Here is a 5,715-nt window from a genome sequence, read left to right as displayed (position 1 = left end):
TAAATCTATATTGAAGAAAATAAGCACCCGAGCACCATTTGTTGTAATTGAAGATCTGCATTTAAAAACCCGCGCGGAATCTAAACGCTCGCAATTTAATTATTTTCCTATAGAAAATTTAAATCACAGAAAAAAGTGATCAACATTTAATAGCAACAAAATCTATAGGATGTGTTAATAAATACACAAATCATTAACTGGTCTTACGTACCGGTAACTTCTATTTTTTTCTTCTTTTCTGAAATGACGTTCATTCGCAAGGATTTCGCATATGGTGCAGAGAATCCAGCTCTCATCTTCATTTTTTAACGCTCTCTTAATTCGCACAAATTCCTTAGGATATATCTCGTGCGGCAATCAAAATTTGGAAAATTGAAAATGTAAATGAAATTGAGAGGCTTGAGTCGTGAAATTTAATGCCCCTTATTCGTGTTTGCCTTTTGAAATCGCGAAAATAAAACCCCGTAAAATATCGTCTCCCCAAAATCGCAAAATTAAGTACCCGCGAACTTTTAATACATTTAAAATCACCTAGTTGAAAGTAACTGTTAAATGAATAAAGAAAAAGCTCATTGAGAATCGTCAATTTTCATTTTTTATTTGCGTGAAGACTTTGGGAGGCCGTGGAAGATGTCACTGAAATATTCTGAAATTTTGTTGCACTTCCTTTCCTACCGAAGAACTTGACGCATAATTCAGTTGTTATTGTTTGCACAACTTTCTCATTTTTGATCAGCTTAACAGGACATTTCATGTAGAAATCAGGCTTGTTGAAAATTGACTCATCTATAAAAATTCATTTAAGTGTACCCATGCGCCTATGTTTGTGTTCAGCGGAACGCAAGGAAAGTGAACGAGAAACTTTAGAGGGAACTGTTTGTCTCAGCTGGTTATTTTGCTCCTAGTTTGACTGGTGTCAAGGCTCTCCGAGTTGTTCTTTACTCCTTACTCATTAGGAATATTAGTAAATTGTGAATCTTTCCCAAAATGCCGCAGTGTTATCTGCAAAACAGGACCGTCTCAGTCATGAGAGGACGCGCGGACATACTACAAAGACACATAGAAAGTGGGAGAAGCTCTGCCATAAGCAGCCGAGACTTGAGAATTCTAATCAGAACTTTCCGAGGGAAAATTGGACTCTAAAAAACCGTGAATTTTTTAGCTGAATAGCAATCATTTTATTTGATAGAGGGTGGCGGGGCGAAAGAATACTTGGAAATAACAGTTGACGAGAGTAGGGGTCTAAAGGTATAGTCAAGAGGTTCTCTTAAAGGATCTTTCCCTGTTAACAACCAATTTCATGTCAAGTGACCGGTTTATTTCTAAAAATGCTGAAGTCAACCTAAGTCAAAACCATATAAATATACAATTACAAAACGAAAATTCCTTGGTTATTTAGACAAAAGAAAAAGAACCTGATTAGTCCACCGTATTTCATAAAAGTGGACTTCTGTTTGCTGCTAAAAATATCATGCGATTGTCTCCCGGCCTACTATTGAGGGATGCATGCTTAGATAACGACGCCAAATTTGCCAACGCAAAAATCATTCTATTCTCAAATCAGTTGTTATAAAAAAAGCGCACACAGATGTTTAAAGCTGCGCGCGCAAGTAATAAAAGTAGAGGTTGTCTCATTTTAAATTCACTTTAGGTAATTTATACATCCCTAACGCTTTTTTAAATTTACTTATTTGGGCTAAATAATTAAGTCTATAAGACCAGAATTAAAATAGTCAGATACCTACATGGTGCCATAGAAAATAATTTTAAGAAAGTTGAACATCTAAACATTTCAAAAGACACAAAATAAAATTCAACCCAGTCATCAGTTTGTAGCCACGGTAAATAATTACTGTGGCTGTGATATATATTGCACATCTCCATTCAGCATAATCTTCCTTAAGACTCAGATGTATAACTATTTTTCATTTTTCACGATTTAACAGTTCAGTTTGTTGTTAACTAATCCTCCAAGTTCGTTAATACTATCAGGCGGCCGTTATCCTTGGAATTAAATATTCAAAACTGTAGTAAACAAAATTAAACGATCATCTTTTACTTCCATATGTTTAGTTAGAATTTGAATAACAAAGGTACTTTCCCATTATAATCTTATCTTTGGGAGAAACCATTGAAAGATGTCAACGAAGCCGATGTTATTTTACTTTTCTGTTGATTTACTTATTGCAAAAAAAGTTCAATGGTTTATTCTATTAAATTTCCAAGACTAAAGAAACAAAAACTGAAGCTGGTATTCCTGCACAGTAAACAAGCAATACTTATAAAGTAGATTATTAAAAAATGGACAGTTGCTGTATCATTGTTATTCTAATGTTTATGTGTAAGGAAGATAAAATTCAGCTACTTCAATATATGTAAACAAAGTGTCTTCAAGATAATTTATTGTGTGGGAGTTTGGTTGTTTTGTGAAAAAATTAATTGCAACTTCACTTCAAAAAAAAGGAAGTAAAGTAAAAGTGAGAGGATGTGCTCATACTATCAGACATATCCCTCTCCCCTGAAAATTACACTCAGTTAAATTTAGTATGAGCCAGAAGAACCATGCAACCAGAATTCCACTGGTCTCCGAGGCCTGATGCAACTTAAAGCGCAGTGGAACCTCGATTTAACGAACTTCGATACAACGAAGTCCTCGATATAACAAACGATAGTCTTCAGCCCGACCAAAGTTACAGTAAAATGTATAGGAAAGAACCTCGATAGAAGGAAATCCTTGTAGAACGAAAACAATCCAGAAGCCCAAACGTGTAATATACCCCGATATAATGAACAAATGTCAACACGTGACAAAAGACAAATGCAAAACAGACCAACAAGAATCAAAATCCTTTAATTCTATAACAATAGGACGTCACAGTTAACAGCTCATTATAAATGCCGACGGCTGTAAGGTAACGGCGCAGTTAGTAATTTCGTTCGTATACAGATACGAGAATTTCTTGAAGCCACTAAGTATGTCGGATGGTACATATTATTACTTAATGGCCGTTACGTACATTTGCGTCAGTATAATAGAAAATTCTAAGATAGCCAGTAACGCAATGACAAAACAACGAGATTTGTGATTATCATAAATCCCACGAATGCCGACACTGACACTATTGACACATCTACAGATCCGCTTTACACTCTTTGTCCCTTATTAGTTCTAATTTGTTGAATTTAACCTCTTTACTTTTGATGGCTTCTTGCAGTTAAAAGTATAGGAGGCAGGAATTTCCTGTCCAATACCCTTGTTTCTCCGTTTCCCAGTGACTTCCACTGAGATTTGTCCTCCGTGCTTTAAAAACAAGGCGCTGTAGTCCTGTACAGCCTACCGTAGCTTCATATAGACATTAAAGCACAAATGTTATTTACAGTAATCGTTCCAATAAAAAAAAAACATTAACCATTCCTCGATATAACGAACATTTTGGTTGTTTTCCCGCAAATTCTTTTAATCGAGGTTTTTGAGGGACGCACAGAAATTTACAAAAATTTTTAACACACGCGTACAGCCATTGTTCTGCTCATTAAACCTTTTTTCAGTGACGTTGCCGTTCCCCTTGCGGTTTTCTTAAACCCCCCTTATGTCTGGCAGAGAGGGCATGGAACTGTTTCCCTCCCCTCTGTGCAGGCCCAGCCGATCACGTGGAGCAGTCAGAGCCTCAAGGGCGCGCTGCCTGTTGGGCTTCTTCCTTTACTGAAAGGCGAGGTCAGCACTCAGCAGTCCTCCGTGTGATAAGACGAAACAAGAACGTTTAAAGAGCCATTGTGAGTCAGCTTTCCAGAAGATTCTCTTCAATGGACATGTGAAGAAACATGGCATGTTACCCTTCTACGAGTCGCCTTAGACATAACAGCTTGAATTCATTTTCGGCGATTTTCACAAGTACTGAGTCCGCCTTTATGGGATAAAAAAGAAAACGTACATGTAAGATATAAGATGAGATTCTGATTATTTAATTCTTCATATTCTTCGCCATTTTAGTGAGAGTTATTCAAGGTTTGATGCTCATGACCATTTCAGGAACTTCCATTAAAGACATGATCTTTTCTCTGAGATGTTAAACTTACTTGAAACCTCTACAACTGGTTCCAAACGTTATTATTCGAAGGAATTTGAGCTGCAGAGGAAAATCAAGCAAAGAAATGGTCATTGCAGGTGGACTGTAATTTAAGTAATTGCAAAAAAAGAAGTCAGCAACACCAACATACTGGTTGGGTGCAACAGCACCCAAGCTATGAGGCCAAAATTCAAAACAAAAACTAGGGACATCTCATTTGTTTTCATATGCTAAAAAGAAAAGATTTTGGACAAGGGTTATCATAGGGGTGCCCAGAAACATTGATGGAAACTTCATCCGGTTAGGATCAAATTACATTAAACAACTGTGTACTCTGTAATATGTGGTTTCCGTTACACCAACACAAGAGGAATGTACTGTCTTGTAACTAGACAGTAAGAAACAACCGTAATAAGAGTTTCCTTTGGTAAGTCAACCAGCAAAACTGACATGTAAATGGTATGGGCAACATCCACCATTAGATACTATTTTAAAGCTGAGGCAATCTAAAATTGTGGACAAATAATTCAAGGCAACAGAGCTAAATGTAAACTGAGCATCTTTCTAGGCATATGTATGCATAGTATACCGTTTTTGAGTCCTTATTCATTCTTCAATGCTGTTTCATGACTGCTTTTTTCTCAGATAACATTGGTGTTAATGCAATGTATATTACAGTGAAAAAAAAATAAACACAAGAAAATTGATAAGGGAGGGGAGGGAGAAGAAGGTGGTTTCAAACCTCAGGCAATCATGTTTTGAAAAGTGAAGCTAACATAATATTAAGCCTGTAAATGCATTGTTTCAAAACATTTTGTCCACAATAATTATTTCTCTAGAGGCATTGACATCTGGCTTTTCTAGTTTTGTGCAACTGAAAACCATGCAAGAAACTTTGAGAGATTGACAGTAATATATTCTCATTTTAGTAACCTTTGATCACAAAATGTAACATGTACAACTGTAGACATGTACTGTTCTGAAAAAATACTATACAGTAAACTGAGGATTTTAATGCCTGCAAAATATGCAAAATATGCCTTGCAGCAATAATTCAATTAATTTCAATACATTTGGAACAGACTTAAATTGAAAACTAACAACACAAACAAAACTAGAACATAAAGAAAGGAAGTTGAGACTTTGATTTCCTTGAAGCTTGTCTTTGCTCTTCTTTTATTAAATAATAATGTCTAATTTTCAACAGCATGGTTTCCTGCTTATTAATAAAACAAGAAAAGCTAGAGAGGTGCTCATATCCTAGGGGTGGGGGGGGGGGGGGAGGGAGCTTATAACCAGATGTATTTTTTGTTCACAGGTACATTAAGGCCTATAACCAGCCATTAACAGTATCCCCTCCCCCTCCTCCCACTTAAAAATTATATTTTTACCTGCATGAAGCATCCTCCTTGGAAAATTTCAAACAAATTCAGCATGTTATCCATTGCACCCAAACTTTTGCAGCATGTCATCTCAGCATCATTATCACTTCAATCTGCCTTTAAAAACATCAGCATTTAATTATCTCGTGCTGTGTAAAAAAATTAACTCAAATGACTGGATTATTTGGCCATTGCTTACCCTGTTATATATATATATACCTGTTTTTTTTTAACCAATTGGGCAAAGGGGAAACACAAACAAACTT

General features: G+C 36.1%; 1 long non-coding RNA gene across 1 annotated transcript in view; it reads right to left on the bottom strand.

Moving 5' to 3' along the window:
- Nucleotides 1–2,835: 2,835 nt before the first annotated feature.
- LOC149050689 (uncharacterized) overlaps nt 2,836–5,715 on the bottom strand; it is a 5,918-nt gene continuing 3,038 nt past the window's right edge. The window contains exons 2-3 of the long non-coding RNA XR_016184345.1: nt 5,459–5,566; nt 2,836–3,905 (exon numbers count right to left, since the gene is read on the bottom strand). This is a non-coding gene — a long non-coding RNA (uncharacterized LOC149050689). The remainder of the gene's footprint in view (nt 3,906–5,458; nt 5,567–5,715) is intronic.

Source organism: Pocillopora damicornis, chromosome 2, assembly GCF_964200805.1.
Source record: "Pocillopora damicornis chromosome 2, jaPocDami1.2, whole genome shotgun sequence".
In the NCBI taxonomy this organism is placed as follows: Eukaryota; Metazoa; Cnidaria; class Anthozoa; order Scleractinia; family Pocilloporidae; genus Pocillopora; species Pocillopora damicornis.
The sequence above is the reverse complement of the archived record's forward strand: the minus strand, read 5'-3'. Positions and strand labels throughout refer to the sequence as shown.